At 54.1% G+C, this 20,802-nt stretch overlaps 1 pseudogene; it reads right to left on the bottom strand.

The window, feature by feature from the left end:
- LOC124010732 overlaps nucleotides 1–20,802 on the bottom strand; it is a 109,792-nt pseudogene that overhangs the window by 28,548 nt on the left and 60,442 nt on the right.

Raw genomic sequence — 20,802 nt, 5'->3', positions numbered from 1 at the left:
GAGGAGAGTCCAGAGAGGGGAGAGAGAGGAGAGTCCAGAGAGGGGAGAGAGAGAGGAGAGTCCAGAGAGGGAAGAGAGAGAGGAGAGTACAGAGAGGGGAAAGAGGGAAGAGAGTCCAGAGGAAGGAAGAGAGAGAGGAGAGTCCAGAGAGGGAAGAGAGAGAGGAGCGTCCAGAGAGGGGAGAGAGAGAGAGGAGAGTCCAGAGGGGGGAAGGGAGAGAGGAGAGTCCAGATAGGTAAGGGAGAGAGGAGAGTCCAGAGAGGGGAGGGAGAGAGAGGAGAGTCCAGAGGAAGGAAGAGAGAGAGGAGAGTCCAGAGGAGGGAAGAGAGAGAGGAGAGTCCAGAGGAGGGAAGAGAGAGAGGAGAGTCCAGAGAGGGAAGAGAGAGAGGAGAGTACAGAGAGGGGAAAGAGAGAAGAGAGTCCAGAGGAAGGAAGAGAGAGAGGAGAGTCCAGAGAGGGAAGAGAGAGGAGAGTCCAGAGAGGGGAGAGAGAGAGGAGAGTACAGAGAGGGGAAAGAGAGAAGAGAGTCCAGAGGAAGGAAGAGAGAGAGAAGAGTCCAGAGAGGGAAGAGAGAGGAGAGTCCAGAGGAAGGAAGAGAGAGAGAAGAGTCCAGAGAGGGAAGAGAGGGAGGAGAGTCCAGAGGGGAGAGAGGGAGGAGAGTCCAGAGAGGGAAGAGAGAGAGGAGAGTCCAGAGAGGGGAGAGAGAGAAGAGAGTCCAGAGGAGGGAAGAGAGTGAGGAGAGTACAGAGAGGGGAAAGAGAGAGGAGAGTCCAGAGAGGGGAGAGAGAGAGGAGAGTCCAGAGAGGGAAGAGAGAGAGAGGAGAGTCCAGAGGAAGGAAGTGAAAGAGGAGAGTACAGAGAGGGAAGAGAGAGAGGAGAGTCCAGAGAGGGAGGAGAGAAAGGAGAGTACAGAGAGGGGAAAGAGAGAGGAGAGTCCAGAGGAAGGAAGTGAAAGAGGAGAGTACAGAGAGGGAAGAGAGAGAGGAGAGTCCAGAGAGGGAGGAGAGAAAGGAGAGTACAGAGAGGGGAAAGAGAGAGGAGAGTCCAGAGGAAGGAAGAGAGAGAGGAGAGTCCAGAGAGGAAAGAGAGAGAGGAGAGACCAGAGAGGGGAGAGAGAGAGGAGAGTACAGAGGAAGGAAAAGAGAGAGGAGAGTCCAGAGAGGGAAGAGAGAGAGGAGAGTCCAGAGAGGGGAGAGAGAGAAGAGAGTCCAGAGGAGGGAAGAGAGTGAGGAGAGTACAGAGAGGGGAAAGAGAGAGGAGAGTCCAGAGAGGGGAGAGAGAGAGGAGAGTCCAGAGAGGGAAGAGAGAGAGAGGAGAGTCCAGAGGAAGGAAGTGAAAGAGGAGAGTACAGAGAGGGAAGAGAGAGAGGAGAGTCCAGAGAGGGAGGAGAGAAAGGAGAGTACAGAGAGGGGAAAGAGAGAGGAGAGTCCAGAGGAAGGAAGTGAAAGAGGAGAGTACAGAGAGGGAAGAGAGAGAGGAGAGTCCAGAGAGGGAGGAGAGAAAGGAGAGTACAGAGAGGGGAAAGAGAGAGGAGAGTCCAGAGGAAGGAAGAGAGAGAGGAGAGTCCAGAGAGGAAAGAGAGAGAGGAGAGACCAGAGAGGGGAGAGAGAGAGGAGAGTACAGAGGAAGGAAAAGAGAGAGGAGAGTCCAGAGAGGGAAGAGAGAGAGGAGAGTCCAGAGAGGGGAGAGAGAGAGGAGAGTCCAGAGGGGGGAAGAGAGAGAGGAGAGTCCAGATAGGGAGAGAGAGAGGAGTGTCCAGAGGGGGGAAGAGAGAGAGGAGAGTCCAGATAGGGAAGGGAGAGAGGAGAGTCCAGAGAGGGGAGAGAGAGAGGAGAGTCCAGAGGAAGGAAGAGAGAGAGGAGAGTCAAGAGGAGGGAAGAGAGAGAGCAGAGTCCAGAGAGGGGAGAGAGAGGAGAGTCCAGAGAGGGAAGAGAGAGAGGAGAGTCCAGAGAGGGAAGGTAGAGAGGAGAGTCCAGAGAGGGGAGAGAGAGAGGAGAGTCCAGAGAGGGAAGAGAGAGAGAGGAGAGTCCAGAGGAAGGAAGAGAGAGAGGAGAGTCAAGAGGAGGGAAGAGAGAGAGGAGAGTACAGAGAGGGGAAAGAGAGAGGAGAGTCCAGAGAGGGAAGAGAGAGAGGAGAGACCAGAGAGGGGAGAGAGAGAGGAGAGTCCAGAAGAAGGAAGTGAAAGAGGAGAGTACAGAGAGGGAAGAGAGAGAGGAGAGTCCAGAGAGGGAGGAGAGAAAGGGGAGTACAGAGAGGGGAAAGTGAGAGGAGAGTCCAGAGGAAGGAAGTGAAAGAGGAGAGTACAGAGAGGGAAGAGAGAGAGGAGAGTCCAGAGAGGGAGGAGAGAAAGGAGAGTACAGAGAGGGGAAAGAGAGAGGAGAGTCCAGAGGAAGGAAGTGAAAGAGGAGAGTACAGAGAGGGAAGAGAGAGAGGAGAGTCCAGAGAGGGAGGAGAGAAAGGAGAGTACAGAGAGGGGAAAGAGAGAGGAGAGTCCAGAGGAAGGAAGAGAGAGAGGAGAGTCCAGATAGGAGAGAGAGAGAGGAGAGTCCAGAGGGGGGAAGAGAGAGAGGAGAGTCCAGAGAGGAAAGAGAGAGAGGAGAGACCAGAGAGGGGAGAGAGAGAGGAGAGTCCAGAGGAAGGAAAAGAGAGAGGAGAGTCCAGAGAGGGAAGAGCGAGAGGAGAGTCCAGAGAGGGGAGAGAGAGAGGAGAGTCCAGAGGGGGGAAGAGAGAGAGGAGAGTCCAGATAGGAGAGAGAGAGAGGAGAGTCCAGAGGGGGGAAGAGAGAGAGGAGAGTCCAGAGAGGGAAGAGAGGGAGGAGAGTCCAGAGAGGGAAGAGAGAGAGGAGAGACCAGAGAGGGGAGAGAGAGGAGAGTCCAGAGGAAGGAAGAGAGAGAGAAGAGTCCAGAGAGGGAAGAGAGGGAGGAGAGTCCAGAGGGGAGAGAGAGAGGAGAGTCCAGAGAGGGAAGAGAGAGAGGAGAGTCCAGAGAGGGGAGAGAGAGAAGAGAGTCCAGAGGAGGGAAGAGAGTGAGGAGAGTACAGAGAGGGGAAAGAGAGAGGAGAGTCCAGAGAGGGAGAGAGAGAGGAGAGTCCAGAGAGGGAAGAGAGAGAGAGGAGAGTCCAGAGGAAGGAAGTGAAAGAGGAGAGTACAGAGAGGGAAGAGAGAGAGGAGAGTCCAGAGAGGGAGGAGAGAAAGGAGAGTACAGAGAGGGGAAAGAGAGAGGAGAGTCCAGAGGAAGGAAGTGAAAGAGGAGAGTACAGAGAGGGAAGAGAGAGAGGAGAGTCCAGAGAGGGAGGAGAGAAAGGAGAGTACAGAGAGGGGAAAGAGAGAGGAGAGTCCAGAGGAAGGAAGAGAGAGAGGAGAGTCCAGAGAGGAAAGAGAGAGAGGAGAGACCAGAGAGGGGAGAGAGAGAGGAGAGTACAGAGGAAGGAAAAGAGAGAGGAGAGTCCAGAGAGGGAAGAGAGAGAGGAGAGTCCAGAGAGGGGAGAGAGAGAGGAGAGTCCAGAGGGGGGAAGAGAGAGAGGAGAGTCCAGATAGGGGAGAGAGAGAGGAGTGTCCAGAGGGGGGAAGAGAGAGAGGAGAGTCCAGATAGGGAAGGGAGAGAGGAGAGTCCAGAGAGGGGAGAGAGAGAGGAGAGTCCAGAGGAAGGAAGAGAGAGAGGAGAGTCAAGAGGAGGGAAGAGAGAGAGCAGAGTCCAGAGAGGGGAGAGAGAGGAGAGTCCAGAGAGGGAAGAGAGAGAGGAGAGTCCAGAGAGGGAAGGGAGAGAGGAGAGTCCAGAGGAAGGAAGTGAGAGAGGAGAGTACAGAGAGGGGAAAGAGAGAGGAGAGTCCAGAGAGGGAAGAGAGAGAGGAGAGACCAGAGAGGGGAGAGAGAGAGGAGAGTCCAGAGAGGGAAGAGAGTGAGGAGAGTACAGAGGAGGGAAGAGAGAGAGGAGAGTCCAGGGAGGGAAGAGAGAGAGGAGAGTACAGAGGAGGGAAGAGAGAGAGGAGAGTCCAGGGAGGGAAGAGAGAGAGGAGAGTCCAGAGAGGGAAGGTAGAGAGGAGAGTCCAGAGAGGGGAGAGAGAGAGGAGAGTCCAGAGAGGGAAGAGAGAGAGAGGAGAGTCCAGAGGAAGGAAGAGAGAGAGGAGAGTCAAGAGGAGGGAAGAGAGAGAGGAGAGTACAGAGAGGGGAAAGAGAGAGGAGAGTCCAGAGAGGGAAGAGAGAGAGGAGAGACCAGAGAGGGGAGAGAGAGAGGAGAGTCCAGAAGAAGGAAGTGAAAGAGGAGAGTACAGAGAGGGAAGAGAGAGAGGAGAGACCAGAGAGGGGAGAGAGAGAGGAGAGTACAGAGGAAGGAAAAGAGAGAGGAGAGTCCAGAGAGGGAAGAGAGAGAGGAGAGTCCAGAGAGGGGAGAGAGAGAGGAGAGTCCAGAGGGGGGAAGAGAGAGAGGAGAGTCCAGATAGGGGAGAGAGAGAGGAGTGTCCAGAGGGGGGAAGAGAGAGAGGAGAGTCCAGATAGGGAAGGGAGAGAGGAGAGTCCAGAGAGGGGAGAGAGAGAGGAGAGTCCAGAGGAAGGAAGAGAGAGAGGAGAGTCAAGAGGAGGGAAGAGAGAGAGCAGAGTCCAGAGAGGGGAGAGAGGAGAGTCCAGAGAGGGAAGAGAGAGAGGAGAGTCCAGAGAGGGAAGGTAGAGAGGAGAGTCCAGAGAGGGGAGAGAGAGGAGAGTCCAGAGAGGGAAGAGAGAGAGAGGAGAGTCCAGAGGAAGGAAGAGAGAGAGGAGAGTCAAGAGGAGGGAAGAGAGAGAGGAGAGTACAGAGAGGGGAAAGAGAGAGGAGAGTCCAGAGAGGGAAGAGAGAGAGGAGAGACCAGAGAGGGGAGAGAGAGAGGAGAGTCCAGAAGAAGGAAGGAAAGAGGAGAGTACAGAGAGGGAAGAGAGAGAGGAGAGTCCAGAGAGGGAGGAGAGAAAGGGGAGTACAGAGAGGGGAAAGTGAGAGGAGAGTCCAGAGGAAGGAAGTGAAAGAGGAGAGTACAGAGAGGGAAGAGAGAGAGGAGAGTCCAGAGAGGGAGGAGAGAAAGGAGAGTACAGAGAGGGGAAAGAGAGAGGAGAGTCCAGAGGAAGGAAGTGAAAGAGGAGAGTACAGAGAGGGAAGAGAGAGAGGAGAGTCCAGAGAGGAGGAGAGAAAGGAGAGTACAGAGAGGGGAAAGAGAGAGGAGAGTCCAGAGGAAGGAAGAGAGAGAGGAGAGTCCAGATAGGAGAGAGAGAGAGGAGAGTCCAGAGGGGGGAAGAGAGAGAGGAGAGTCCAGAGAGGAAAGAGAGAGAGGAGAGACCAGAGAGGGGAGAGAGAGAGGAGAGTCCAGAGGAAGGAAAAGAGAGAGGAGAGTCCAGAGAGGGAAGAGCGAGAGGAGAGTCCAGAGAGGGGAGAGAGAGAGGAGAGTCCAGAGGGGGGAAGAGAGAGAGGAGAGTCCAGATAGGAGAGAGAGAGAGGAGAGTCCAGAGGGGGGAAGAGAGAGAGGAGAGTCCAGAGAGGGAAGAGAGAGAGGAGAGACCAGAGAGGGGAGAGAGAGGAGAGTCCAGAGGAAGGAAGAGAGAGAGAAGAGTCCAGAGAGGGAAGAGAGGGAGGAGAGTCCAGAGAGGGAAGAGAGAGAGGAGAGACCAGAGAGGGGAGAGAGAGGAGAGTCCAGAGGAAGGAAGAGAGAGAGAAGAGTCCAGAGAGGGAAGAGAGGGAGGAGAGTCCAGAGGGGAGAGAGAGAGGAGAGTCCAGAGAGGGAAGAGAGAGAGGAGAGTCCAGAGAGGGGAGAGAGAGAAGAGAGTCCAGAGGAGGGAAGAGAGTGAGGAGAGTACAGAGAGGGGAAAGAGAGAGGAGAGTCCAGAGAGGGGAGAGAGAGAGGAGAGTCCAGAGAGGGAAGAGAGAGAGAGGAGAGTCCAGAGGAAGGAAGTGAAAGAGGAGAGTACAGAGAGGGAAGAGAGAGAGGAGAGTCCAGAGAGGGAGGAGAGAAAGGAGAGTACAGAGAGGGGAAAGAGAGAGGAGAGTCCAGAGGAAGGAAGTGAAAGAGGAGAGTACAGAGAGGGAAGAGAGAGAGGAGAGTCCAGAGAGGGAGGAGAGAAAGGAGAGTACAGAGAGGGGAAAGAGAGAGGAGAGTCCAGAGGAAGGAAGAGAGAGAGGAGAGTCCAGAGAGGAAAGAGAGAGAGGAGAGACCAGAGAGGGAGAGAGAGAGGAGAGTACAGAGGAAGGAAAGAGAGAGGAGAGTCCAGAGAGGGAAGAGAGAGAGGAGAGTCCAGAGAGGGGGAGAGAGAGGAGAGTCCAGAGGGGGAAGAGAGAGAGGAGAGTCCAGATAGGGGAGAGAGAGAGGAGTGTCCAGAGGGGGGAAGAGAGAGAGGAGAGTCCAGATAGGGAAGGGAGAGAGGAGAGTCCAGAGAGGGGAGAGAGAGAGGAGAGTCCAGAGGAAGGAAGAGAGAGAGGAGAGTCAAGAGGAGGGAAGAGAGAGAGCAGAGTCCAGAGAGGGGAGAGAGAGGAGAGTCCAGAGAGGGAAGAGAGAGAGGAGAGTCCAGAGAGGGAAGGGAGAGAGGAGAGTCCAGAGGAAGGAAGTGAGAGAGGAGAGTACAGAGAGGGGAAAGAGAGAGGAGAGTCCAGAGAGGGAAGAGAGAGAGGAGAGACCAGAGAGGGAGAGAGAGAGGAGAGTCCAGAGAGGGAAGAGAGTGAGGAGAGTACAGAGGAGGGAAGAGAGAGAGGAGAGTCCAGGGAGGGAAGAGAGAGAGGAGAGTACAGAGGAGGGAAGAGAGAGAGGAGAGTCCAGGGAGGGAAGAGAGAGAGGAGAGTCCAGAGAGGGAAGGTAGAGAGGAGAGTCCAGAGAGGGGAGAGAGAGAGGAGAGTCCAGAGAGGGAAGAGAGAGAGAGGAGAGTCCAGAGGAAGGAAGAGAGAGAGGAGAGTCAAGAGGAGGGAAGAGAGAGAGGAGAGTACAGAGAGGGGAAAGAGAGAGGAGAGTCCAGAGAGGGAAGAGAGAGAGGAGAGACCAGAGAGGGGAGAGAGAGAGGAGAGTCCAGAAGAAGGAAGTGAAAGAGGAGAGTACAGAGAGGGAAGAGAGAGAGGAGAGTCCAGAGAGGGAGGAGAGAAAGGGGAGTACAGAGAGGGGAAAGTGAGAGGAGAGTCCAGAGGAAGGAAGTGAAAGAGGAGAGTACAGAGAGGGAAGAGAGAGAGGAGAGTCCAGAGAGGGAGGAGAGAAAGGAGAGTACAGAGAGGGGAAAGAGAGAGGAGAGTCCAGAGGAAGGAAGTGAAAGAGGAGAGTACAGAGAGGGAAGAGAGAGAGGAGAGTCCAGAGAGGGAGGAGAGAAAGGAGAGTACAGAGAGGGGAAAGAGAGAGGAGAGTCCAGAGGAAGGAAGAGAGAGAGGAGAGTCCAGATAGGAGAGAGAGAGAGGAGAGTCCAGAGGGGGGAAGAGAGAGAGGAGAGTCCAGAGAGGAAAGAGAGAGAGGAGAGACCAGAGAGGGGAGAGAGAGAGGAGAGTCCAGAGGAAGGAAAAGAGAGAGGAGAGTCCAGAGAGGGAAGAGCGAGAGGAGAGTCCAGAGAGGGGAGAGAGAGAGGAGAGTCCAGAGGGGGGAAGAGAGAGAGGAGAGTCCAGATAGGAGAGAGAGAGAGGAGAGTCCAGAGGGGGGAAGAGAGAGAGGAGAGTCCAGAGAGGGAAGAGAGAGAGGAGAGACCAGAGAGGGGAGAGAGAGAGGAGAGTCCAGAAGAAGGAAGTGAAAGAGGAGAGTACAGAGAGGGAAGAGAGAGAGGAGAGTCCAGAGAGGGAGGAGAGAAAGGAGAGTACAGAGAGGGGAAAGTGAGAGGAGAGTCCAGAGGAAGGAAGTGAAAGAGGAGAGTACAGAGAGGGAAGAGAGAGAGGAGAGTCCAGAGAGGGAGGAGAGAAAGGTGAGTACCGAGAGGGGAAAGAGAGAGGAGAGTCCAGAGGAAGGAAGAGAGAGAGGAGAGTCCAGAGAGGGAAGAGAGAGAGGAGTGTCCAGAGGGGGGAAGAGAGAGAGGAGAGTCCAGATAGGGGAGAGAGAGAGGAGAGTCCAGAGGAGGGAAGAGAGAGAGCAGAGTCCAGAGAGGGAAGAGAGAGAGGAGAGTACAGAGGAAGGAAGTGAGAGAGGAGAGTACAGAGAGGGGAAAGAGAGAGGAGAGTCCAGAGAGGGAAGAGAGAGAGAGGAGAGTCCAGAGAGGGAAGAGAGAGAGGAGAGTACAGAGGAGGGAAGAGAGAGGAGAGTCCAGGGAGGGAAGAGAGAGAGGAGAGTACAGAGGAGGGAAGAGAGAGAGGAGAGTCCAGGGAGGGAAGAGAGAGAGGAGAGTCCAGAGAGGGGAGGGAGAGAGAGGAGAGTCCAGAGGAAGGAAGAGAGAGAGGAGAGTCCAGAGGAGGGAAGAGAGAGAGGAGAGTCCAGAGAGGGGAGAGAGAGAGGAGAGTCCAGAGAGGGGAGAGAGAGAGGAGAGTCCAGAGAGGGAAGAGAGAGAGGAGAGTACAGAGAGGGGAAAGAGAGAAGAGAGTCCAGAGGAAGGAAGAGAGAGAGGAGAGTCCAGGGAAGAGAGAGAGGAGCGTCCAGAGGGAGAGAGAGAGAGGAGAGTCCAGAGGGGGAAGGGAGAGAGGAGAGTCCAGATAGGGAAGGGAGAGAGGAGAGTCCAGAGAGGGGAGGGAGAGAGAGGAGAGTCCAGAGGAAGGAGAGAGAGAGGAGAGTCCAGAGGAGGGAAGAGCGAGAGGAGAGTCCAGAGGAGGGAAGAGAGAGAGGAGAGTCCAGAGAGGGAAGAGAGAGAGGAGAGTACAGAGAGGGGAAAGAGAGAAGAGAGTCCAGAGGAAGGAAGAGAGAGAGGAGAGTCCAGAGAGGGAAGAGAGAGGAGAGTCCAGAGAGGGGAGAGAGAGAGGAGAGTACAGAGAGGGGAAAGAGAGAAGAGAGTCCAGAGGAAGGAAGAGAGAGAGAAGAGTCCAGAGAGGGAAGAGAGAGGAGTCCAGAGGAAGGAAGAGAGAGAGAAGAGTCCAGAGAGGGAAGAGAGAGAGGAGAGTCCAGAGAGGGGAGAGAGAGAAGAGAGTCCAGAGGAGGGAAGAGAGTGAGGAGAGTACAGAGAGGGGAAAGAGAGAGGAGAGTCCAGATAGGGGAGAGAGAGAGGAGAGTCCAGAGGGGGGAAGAGAGAGAGGAGAGTCCAGAGAGGGGAGAGAGAGAGGAGAGTCCAGAGAGGGAAGAGAGAGAGGAGAGTCCAGAGAGGGGAGAGAGAGAAGAGAGTCCAGAGGAGGGAAGAGAGTGAGGAGAGTACAGAGAGGGGAAAGAGAGAGGAGAGTCCAGAGAGGGGAGAGAGAGAGGAGAGTCCAGAGAGGGAAGGGAGAGAGGAGAGAGAGAGGAGAGTCCAGAGAGGGAAGGGAGAGAGGAGAGTCCAGAGTGGGAGGAGAGAAAGGAGAGTACAGAGAGGGGAAAGAGAGAAGAGAGTCCAGAGGAGGGAAGAGAGAGAAGAGAGTCCAGAGGAAGGAAGAGAGAGAGAAGAGTCCAGAGGAAGGAAGAGAGAGAGGAGAGTCCAGAGGGAAGAGAGAGAGGAGAGTCCAGAGGAGGGAAGAGAGAGAGGAGAGTCCAGAGAGGGGAGAGAGAGAGGAGAGTCCAGAGAGGGAAGAGAGAGAGGAGAGTACAGAGAGGGGAAAGAGAGAAGAGAGTCCAGAGGAAGGAAGAGAGAGAGGAGAGTCCAGAGAGGGAAGAGAGAGGAGAGTCCAGAGAGGGGAGAGAGAGAGGAGAGTACAGAGAGGGGAAAGGAGAAGAGAGTCCAGAGGAAGGAGAGTCCAGATAGGGAAGGGAGAGAGGAGAGTCCAGAGAGGGGAGGGAGAGAGGAGAGTCCAGAGGAAGGAAGAGAGAGGAGAGTCCAGAGGGAAGAGAGAGGGAAGAGTCCAGAGAGGGAAGAGAGAGAGGAGAGTCCAGGGAGGGAAGAGAGAGAGGAGAGTACAGAGAGGGAAGAGAGAGAGGAGAGTCCAGAGAGGGACAAGAGAGAGGAGAGTCCAGGGAGAGAGGAGAGTCCAGGAAGGTAGGAGGGTAGAAAGGCTAGAGGGAGGAGAAGACCGGGAGGGAGGGAGGTGAGGAGATGGAGGGAGGGAGTGCTCCTAGTGGGTTCTGGGGTGCTCCTAGTGGGCAGGCTTATGTAAAATAGTATCAACTCATCAACACTTGAGGATTAGTGAGTGGAGAGAGGCAGAGAGGGCTGGAGCTGAAGCAGCACTGTGGGCCACCGTGGAATTGAGCTGAAGGGGGAAATTCTAATCCCCCCTTTTGCCTAAATGAATTGGATTTGTTGTGCGTTTTCTCTCTCTCTGGGAAGCACAGATCAGGTTAGGTGAGTGGAGTGAACTAGGTACCGTTTGGCAATCGCTGCTGGAGTGTGTATAAGAGGAGGAAAGTGTGTGTGTGTGTGTGTGCGCCAGAGCAGGGCTGATTAATAATGTCCTGAAATAGCTGGGGAGGAGAACGGATGGAGGGAAGAAGAGAGAGAGAGGAAGAGAGGGAGGGAGGAAGAGAGAGAGAGAGGGATGCTAGCTCACTGCGGTTCTCTCAAGCACTCAATGGAACACTGTCCTCTACTTCCCCTTGGTATATCTCCTCACCATCCATTTCAACTGTGTGGTGCCTGGGCGTGTGTGTGTGTGTCTGTGTGTGTGTAATGAGGCCGTCAGTTCCCTGTCCTAGCCCCCAGAAATCGCTGTGTTGGGCCAGAGCCAGAACACACGTGGGCAAAGCCGTGTTTTGAAAGTTTGTCATTGATCCAATCGCCGGTGACTTTGTTTTGACGTCCCCACCAACGACCTCCCTGAAGGCACCCACCAACGACCTCCCTGAAGGCACCCACCAACGACCTCCCTGAAGGCACCCACCAACGACCTCCCTGAAGGCACCCACCAACGATCTCCCTGAAGGCACCCACCAACGACCTCCCTGACGGCACCCACCAACGACCTCCCTGACCCTGACGGCACCCACCAACGACCTCCCTGACGGCACCCACCAACGACCTCCCTGAAGGCACCCACCAACGACCTCCTGAAGGCACCCACCAACGACCTCCCTGAAGGCACCCACCAACGACCTCCCTGAAGGCACCCACCAACGACCTCCCTGAAGGCACCCAACAACGACCTCCCTGAAGGCACCCACCAACGACCTCCCTGAAGGTACCCACCAACGACCTCCCTGACGGCACCCACCAACGACCTCCCTGAAGGCACCCACCAACGACCTCCCTGAAGGCACCCACCAACGACCTCCCTGACGGCACCCACCAACGACCTCCCTGACGGCACCCACCAACGACCTCCCTGAAGGCACCCACCAACGACCTCCCTGAAGGCACCCACCAACGACCTCCCTGACTCTGACGGCACCCACCAACGACCTTCCTGACGGCACCCACCAACGACCTCCCTGAAGGCACCCACCAACGACCTCCCTGACGGCACCCACCAACGACCTCCCTGACCCTGACGGCACCCACCAACGACCTCCCTGAAGGCACCCACCAACGACCTCCCTGACGGCACCCACCAACGACCTCCCTGAAGGCACCCACCAATGACCTCCCTGAAGGCACCCACCAACGACCTCCCTGAAGGCACCCACCAACGACCTCCCTGACGGCACCCACCAACGACCTCCCTGAAGGCACCCACCAACGACCTCCCTGAAGGCACCCACCAACGACCTCCCTGAAGGCACCCACCAACGACCTCCCTGAAGGCACCCACCAATGACCTCCCTGAAGGCACCCACCAACGACCTCCCTGAAGGTACCCACCAACGACCTCCCTGACCCTGACGGCACCCACCAACGACCTCCCTGAAGGCACCCACCAACGACCTCCCTGAAGGCACCCACCAACGACCTCCCTGACGGCACCCACCAACGACCTCCCTGACGGCACCCACCAACGACCTCCCTGAAGGCACCCACCAACGACCTCCCTGAAGGCACCCACCAACGACCTCCCTGACTCTGACGGCACCCACCAACGACCTTCCTGACGGCACCCACCAACGACCTCCCTGAAGGCACCCACCAACGACCTCCCTGACGGCACCCACCAACGACCTCCCTGACCCTGACGGCACCCACCAACGACCTCCCTGAAGGCACCCACCAACGACCTCCCTGAAGGCACCCACCAACGACCTCCCTGACCCTGACGGCACCCACCAACGACCTCCCTGACGGCACCCACCAACGACCTCCCTGACGGCACCCACCAACGACCTCCCTGAAGGCACCCACCAACGACCTCCCTGAAGGCACCCACCAACGACCTCCCTGACCCTGACGGCACCCACCAACGACCTCCCTGAAGGCACCCACCAACGACCTCCCTGAAGGCACCCACCAACGACCTCCCTGAAGGCACCCACCAACGACCTCCCTGACGGCACCCACCAACGACCTCCCTGACCCTGACGGCACCCACCAACGACCTCCCTGACGGCACCCACCAACGACCTCCCTGAAGGCACCCACCAACGACCTCCCTGAAGGCACCCACGAACGACCTCCCTGACCCTGACGGCACCCACCAACGACCTCCCTGACCCTGACGGCACCCACCAACGACCTCCCTGACGGCACCCACCAACGACCTCCCTGACGGCACCCACCAACGACCTCCCTGACGGCAGTCTCATACCGAAGTATGTAGTGAACATAGAACAGTGGAAGTATTCCGTTTGAGTCGTCAGGCAACCTCTCTCCCCCTCACTGCACCGCTCACAAGGGCCAGCCCTTAGAGGACGACCCCTCTACAGCTGTTGCTAAGTAACCTGATAGTGGGGTAACGCGGGGCAACTCCCGAGGATGATACTGTGTGCCCCACAGATGAGGAACACACACACACACCATCTCTAAAGCAGTCTCACCAGAAAGGAATCGCTCCATGCCGTGGGAGTGGGTCATGCGGAGGAGGCTGCGGCCAGAGTACGTAGCCAGGGTTGGGTCAGCTCCGTAGGACAGCAGCAGACGGACCACTTCCAGGTGGTCATTCTCCACCGCGTCATGGAGGGGCCTGGGGGGGAGGGAGACAGACACGCCACACACACACTCGAGTTATGTACAGAGCCTTGGAAGGCAATTGTCCATGTCCATATGTCTGGCCTGTTTGTTAGTGAGAGAGAAATGCTTAAGTGTGTGTGTGTCTACCTGGTGCCTTCCTGGGCGCTACAATTGACGTCGGCACCGTGCTCCAGCAGGTGCTGAGTGATAGCAAGCCAGCCACGTGCACATGCCTCGTGCAGCGCACAGTAGCCCGCGTTGTCACGGTGATTGACGTCACACACCCTGTTCTCCAGGCAGTACAGCACTACATCCTAGATAGGGCACAGAGAATAGAGGGGTTAGGGTCTCCACAGACAGGGGACCGAGGGGTTAGGGTCTCCACAGACAGGGGACCGAGGGGTTAGGGTCTCCACAGACAGGGGACAGAGGGGTTAGGGTCTCCACAGACAGGGGACAGAGGGGTTAGGGTCTCCACAGACAGGTGACAGAGGGGTTAGGGTCTCCACAGACAGGGGACCGAGGGGTTAGGGTCTCCACAGACAGGAGACCGAGGGGTTAGGGTCTCCACTGACAGGAGACCGAGGGGTTAGGGTCTCCACAGACAGGGGACAGAGGGGTTAGGGTCTCCTCTAACCCCTCTGTATCAGACTGCCTCAACCCTACCTAGACCCCGTGTTATTCCTGAGTATAGAGTATAGTACCTACTACACTATCTGTATCAGACTGCCTCAACCCTACCTAGACCCCATGTTATTCCTCAGTATAGTACCTACCACACTATCTGTATCAGACTGACTCAACCCTACCTAGACCCCGTGTTATTCCTCAGTATAGTACCTACTACACTATCTGTATCAGACTGACTCAACCCTACCTAGACCCTGTGTTATTCCTCAGTATAGTTCCTACTACACTATCTGTATCAGACTGACTCAACCCTACCTAGACCCCATGTATTCCTCAGTATAGTACCTACCACACTATCTGTATCAGACTGACTCAACCCTACCTAGACCCCGTGTTATTCCTCAGTATAGTACCTACTACACTATCTGCATCAGACTGACTCAACCCTACCTAGACCCCGTGTTATTCCTCAGTATAGTACCTACTACACTATCTGCATCATACTGACTCAACCCTACCTAGACCCCGTGTTATTCCTCAGTATAGTACCTACTACACTATCTGCATCAGACTGACTCAACCCTACCTAGACCCTGTGTTATTCCTCAGTATAGTACCTACCACACTATCTGTATCAGACTGACTCAACACTACCTAGACCTCATGTTATTCCTCAGTATAGTTCCTACTCTACTATCTGTATCAGACTGACTCAACCCTACCTAGACCCTCTTAGCCAGTCCTAATATCAAGTACCTACTACACTATCTGTATCAGACTGACTCAACCCTACCTAGACCCTCTTAGCCAGTCCTAATATCAAGTACCTACTACACTATCTGTATCAGACTGACTCAACCCTACCTAGACCCTCTTAGCCAGTCCTAATATCAAGTACCTACTACACTATCTGTATCAGACTGACTCAACACTACCTAGACCCTCTTAGCCAGTCCTAATATCAAGTACCTACTACACTATCTGTATCAGACTGACTCAACCCTACCTAGACCCTCTTAGCCAGTCCTAATATCAAGTACCTACTACACTATCTGTATCAGACTGACTCAACCCTACCTAGACCCTCTTAGCCAGTCCTAATATCAAGTACATACCACACTATCTGTATCAGACTGACTCAACCCTACCTAGACCCTCTTAGCCAGTCCTAATATCAAGTACCTACTACACTATCTGTATCAGACTGACTCAACCCTACCTAGACCCTCTTAGCCAGTCCTAATATCAAGTACATACCACACTATCTGTATCAGACTGACTCAACCCTACCTAGACCCTCTTAGCCAGTCCTAATATCAAGTACCTACTACACTATCTGTATCAGACTGACTCAACCCTACCTAGAGCCTCTTAGCCAGTCCTTCTAATATCAGAAGATGGTGTCCAAGAGAGGTCGAACTGGAACTGGTCCAGAGAACTGGATCTGTGCGGTTCTCATCCCTCATCCTCTCAACCAGGGCAGTGGAAGGTAAGCCATTCCAGGAGCCTCCGCTCTGATTCCCATCTCTATGTAAATGCTGTGGAGTGGTCGCCGAGCCTTTCATTTTTCAATAAGTCTTATCAAGCGGCTGCCTGGGCGGCTCAAAATAGCCCAGTCAATCTGTCCCTCCTGAACGGTCCCATATATTTTCTACTAACATCTGGGTAATGGATTTGGATGGCTGTGTGTGATGGCTCAGGCTGGCCAGTTATGGACCATATCCACAATGGCTGCGCAGTTGCTCCTAAAAACCTGGGATTCTGAGCCACTGGAGAGTATGTTTGAGCCGGAATGCCTCCTTGCAGAGAGCTTCTTTAACCCAACAGCAGGGAAGCAGGGGCCATTAAATTGTTTCTCCCCACCCAACTCCATTCAGTAAAGGGGATTAAACCAAATTGAATTCAGGTTTGGAAAGAAAAAAAAACTGCCAATTATTTTTCCATTGAGGAGGGATTCAATTTCAATTGACTTACTTTCACTTTCTGTGCCTGGCCTTAAGAGGATACTTCGTGATTTTGGCAATGAGGCCTTTTATTTACTTCCCCAGCCTCAGATGAACTTGTGGATGCCAGTTGTATGTTTGAGTCCAGTATGAAGGACGTTAGAGGTAGACACTTCTAGGCATTGCGATAACTCTAGTTGGCAATTACAGTTGCGCTAGTTAGCAACTTCGTTCAAACCTTCAAACCGCATGCGGAGACATATACATGGTATCCACGAGTTCTTCTGACTACTGGGAAACATTGCCAAAATCCTGAAGTATCTCTTTAACATGACTCATGTCATGAGTCACAGTGGCAAAGAATTAGAATGAATTGCAATTCTATAGACAGTTTGCTGACTCCAAGTCCTGACCAAAGCAAGGTGACTATGGCTAACACAATGACAATATTAGTTTTATTTATATAACCTTCATTAAAACTAGGCAAGTCAGCTAAGAACAAATACTTATTTACAATGACGGCCTACCAAAAAGGCTAAAGGACACTTGCGGGGACGGGGGCTGGGATTAAAAATGTAAATATAGGACAAAACACACATCACGACGAGACACCATTACATAAAGAGAGACCTAAGACAACAACATAGTGTAATGAAACAGGCAGGGAGCAGGTCTCGTGCCCTCGACCTTCGAGCCCGAAGTCCAGCGTGCTATCGACTGTGCCGGAAAAGCATGCTCGTGCGGCAGGGTCGATTTCCGCGCTTATAAACCCAGGGTGGTTACACAACTCCCTCCTTTCAAAGAGCGCGTCCTTGCGCTAGCTAGCTACTCTGCGTCTTACAGGAACGTGCTCACCGGCCAAGCACACGCACTGTCGTGGATGCAAGGTCCGATCACTTCTGACACAAATGTAACAAACAGCAGGGAGCAGGTCTCGAACCCTCCACCTTCTAGCCGGAGGTCTGGGGGGGGGGGGGTGTTCCAGCGTTTATAACCCCAGGGTTGTTACAAAAGCATAGCATATGAATGTATATACCTGAAACGTTCTCGATAACGGAAATATGTAGTCCTGTAGTATATTGTTAATGATAGAATCCAGTCAGAATGAGAACAGCAGAATAAAGCCAATAAGCATCAAGTCGACAGCAGTCTCTCTTCTGTCTATGTACTCATTTACCCGTGTCAGATAGCGCTGCGCGGCGGGCGTCGTTACCAAACCACACACACCCTTCCAGTTCAGCCCAGTGTGGCTAGCATCAAACCACACACACCCTTCCAGTCAGCCCAGTGTGGCTAGCATCAAACCACACACACCCTTCCAGTTCAGCCCAGTGTGGCTAGCATCAAACCACACACACCCTTCCAGTCAGCCCAGTGTGGCTAGCATCAAACCACACACACCCTTCCAGTCAGCCCAGTGTGGCTAGCATCAAACCACACACACCCTTCCAGTCAGCCCAGTGTGGCTAGCATCAAACCACACACACCCTTCCAGTCAGCCCAGTGTGGCTAGCATCAAACCACACACACCCTTCCAGTCAGCCCAGTGTGGCTAGCATCAAACCACACACACCCTTCCAGTCAGCCCAGTGTGGCTAGCATCAAACCACACACACCCTTCCAGTCAGCCCAGTGTGGCTAGCATCAAACCACACACACCCTTCCAGTCAGCCCAGTGTGGCTAGCATCAAACCACACACACCCTTCCAGTCAGCCCAGTGTGGCTAGCATCAAACCACACACACCCTTCCAGTTCAGCCCAGTGTGGCTAGCATCAAACCACACACACCCTTCCAGTCAGCCCAGTGTGGCTAGCATCAAACCACACACACCCTTCCAGTTCAGCCCAGTGTGGCTAGCATCAAACCACACACACCCTTCCAGTCAGCCCAGTGTGGCTAGCATCAAACCACACACACCCTTCCAGTTCAGCCCAGTGTGGCTAGCATCAAACCACACACACCCTTCCAGTCAGCCTAGTGTGGCTAGCATCAAACCACACACACCCTTCCAGTCAGCCCAGTGTGGCTAGCATCAAACCACACACACCCTTCCAGTCAGCCCAGTGTGGCTAGCATCAAACCACACACACCCTTCCAGTCAGCCCAGTGTGGCCAGCATCAAACCACACACACCCTTCCAGTTCAGCCCAGTGTGGCTAGCATCAAACCACACACACCCTTCCAGTTCAGCCCAGTGTGGCTAGCATCAAACCACACACACCCTTCCAGTCAGCCCAGTGTGGCTAGCATCAAACCACACACACCCTTCCAGTCAGCCCAGTGTGGCTAGCATCAAACCACACACACCCTTCCAGTTCAGCCCAGTGTGGCTAGCATCAAACCACACACACCCTTCCAGTCAGCCCAGTGTGGCTAGCATCAAACCACACACACCCTTCCAGTCAGCCCAGTGTGGCTAGCATCAAACCACACACACAACCCCAGACAAACAGAAGGAACCAGGGTAGCGAAGTGTGGAAAGAGAGAGAGGTCCAGAGAAAGAGAGTGAGAAAGATGGAGACAAGCAGCAGCGCTCCACAGAGAGCAGAAACAGACATTAGCATTCAGCTAGCGTAGCGCAGCTTTGACGTGCCCTCCCTCCCTCCCGACCCGTATTCATAGAATTCATTCACAGCTCCTCACCGCGGTGCTGGGAGCTGAGCGCACACACATACACAGAGAAAATGTATGTATCTTTAGATACAGCGTGGTCGCGTGGCTGCCATGGCAACAAATGAGTCCAACTCCTGCTACTGCCAGTGCCGTGGCAACTTATGCGCTAAACAGCGAGAGCTGGCATTGCGGTTGGCATGCCTGGTGGACAACAAAATAGACCATAACACAGTACACAGTGTTCAAACGACCAGAAGCCCCCACTCTTCTTAAATGGACTCTTCTCCAAAAAACAGCTCACCAACAGTGCTTAAACATAGATCCTACAGTCCCTCGCCACCAGTCTACTACCGCGGCGCAGCCACCACTAGTCCACTAACACGGCGCAGCCGCCACCAGTCTACTACCATAGCAGATACTAGTCTACTACTGTGCCGTGGTAGCTACCAGTCTACTACCGAGGGGCTGCCGCCACCAGTCTACTACCGAGGGGCTGCCGCCACCAGTCTACTACCGAGGGGCTGCCGCCACCAGTCTACTACCGAGGGGCTGCCGCCACCAGTCTACTACCGAGGTGCAGCCACCACCAGTCTACTACCGCGGCGTAGTAGCTACCGGTCTACTACCGAGGGGCTGCCGCCACCAGTCTACTACCGTAGTAGGCAGATACTACCGAGGCTGCCGCCACGCTACTACCGTGTTGTAGTAGCTACCGGTCTACTACCGAGGGGCTGCCGCCACCAGTCTACTACCGCGGCAGATACTACGCTACTACCGTGTTGTGGTAGCTACCAGTCTACTACCGAGGGGTTGCCGCCACCAGTCTACTACCGCAGCAGATACTAGGCTACTACCGTGTTGTGGTAGCTACCAGTCTACTACCGAGGGGTTGCCGCCACCAGTCTACTACCGAGGCGTGGTAGCTACCACACCACAGTAGTAGACTAGTAGCTACCACACCACAGTAGTAGACTAGTAGCTACCACACCACAGTAGTAGACTAGTAGCTACCACACCACAGTAGTAGACTAGTAGCTACCACACCACAGTAGTAGACTAGTGGCTACCGCACCACAGCAGTAGACCGGTGGCTACCACACCACGGGAGTAGACTAGTATCTGCCGCGGTACTAGTCTACTAGTCTACTACGGTGGTGTGGTAGCTACTAGTCTACTACTGTGGTGTGGTAGCTACTAGTCTACTACTGTGGTGTGGTAGCTATTAGTCTACTACTGTGGCGTGGTAGCTACTAGTCTACTACTGTGGTGTGGTAGCTACTAGTCTACTACTGTGGCGTGGTAGCTACTAGTCTACTACTGTGGCGTGGTAGCTACTAGTCTACTACTGTGGCGTGGTAGCTACTAGTCTACTACTGTGGCGTGGTAGCTACTAGTCTACTACTGTGGCGTGGTAGCTACTAGTCTACTACTGTGGCGTGGTAGCTACTAGTCTACTACTGTGGTGTGGTAGCTACTAGTCTACTACTGTGGTGTGGTAGCTACTAGTCTACTACTGTGGTGTGGTAGCAACTAGTCTACTACTGTGGTGTGGTAGCTACTAGTCTACTACTGTGGTGTGGTAGCTACTAGTCTACAACTGTGGTGTGGTAGCTACTAGTCTACTGCTGTGGTGTGGTAGCTACTAGTCTACTACTGTGGTGTGGTAGCTACTAGTCTACTACTGTGGTGTGGTAGCTACTAGTCTACTACTGTGGTGTGGTAGCTACTAGTCTACTGCTGTGGTGTGGTAGCTACTAGTCTACTACTGTGGTGTGGTAGCTACTAGTCTACTACTGTGGTGTGGTAGCTACTAGTCTACTGCTGTGGTGTGGTAGCTACTAGTCTACTACTGTGGTGTGGTAGCTACTAGTCTACTGCTGTGGTGTGGTAGCTACTAGTCTACTGCTGTGGTGTGGTAGCTACTAGTCTACTACTGTGGTGTGGTAGCTACTAGGCCTCATTCTGATATGAACGTGTACATGGTACAGTTCCACATATTAAAAGCACAGCGGGCTGTAGTGAGCTGTGGAGGTCTGTCTGTTTTCCAGCCGGCTGGTCGGTCGGTGGAGCTAAGCGGGGCATTAAACACATGATAAAGCACAGCTTTAATGGCCGCCAGAGGAGAGGAGCGCAGTGGAGAGCACAGGGTTGTTGATTTCTTTCCCGCCGCAGTAAAACACCCACCTCCCGCTCTCCTTTCATAGTTCCTCTTTAATCTCTTCCTCCTCAGGGAGGATGGCCTTCCAGCTCACCCCCCACAGACTGTTAACCCTCTAGCTACTCTATCACCTAGAGAACACAACCACACACACTCCCTCACAAACCACACATACGGTATGATAGACAAGTCTCACAAAGAAGTGTTAGAATTTAAATGCGTATGGAGGTTAGAGCGAGGAGAGCGGGAGAGAGATTCCAACCTTGAGAATGCTGAAGCCTTGTTTCTCATCTACTAACACTTGACAGACTGGGACACACACACACTCGGACATACACACACGCTACACAGGCATACTCTCCATTTTTCACTGTGTCCTAAGCGCCATCTAGACCGGCGCCGTTTAGATAATCAGGAAGTGAAAAACAACAGCGTGGTTTAGAGCTCTCTCTGATGCTGGTTCTA

The sequence above is a fragment of the Oncorhynchus gorbuscha genome, linkage group LG23 (assembly GCF_021184085.1).
Source record: "Oncorhynchus gorbuscha isolate QuinsamMale2020 ecotype Even-year linkage group LG23, OgorEven_v1.0, whole genome shotgun sequence".
In the NCBI taxonomy this organism is placed as follows: Eukaryota; Metazoa; Chordata; class Actinopteri; order Salmoniformes; family Salmonidae; genus Oncorhynchus; species Oncorhynchus gorbuscha.
The sequence above is the reverse complement of the archived record's forward strand: the minus strand, read 5'-3'. Positions and strand labels throughout refer to the sequence as shown.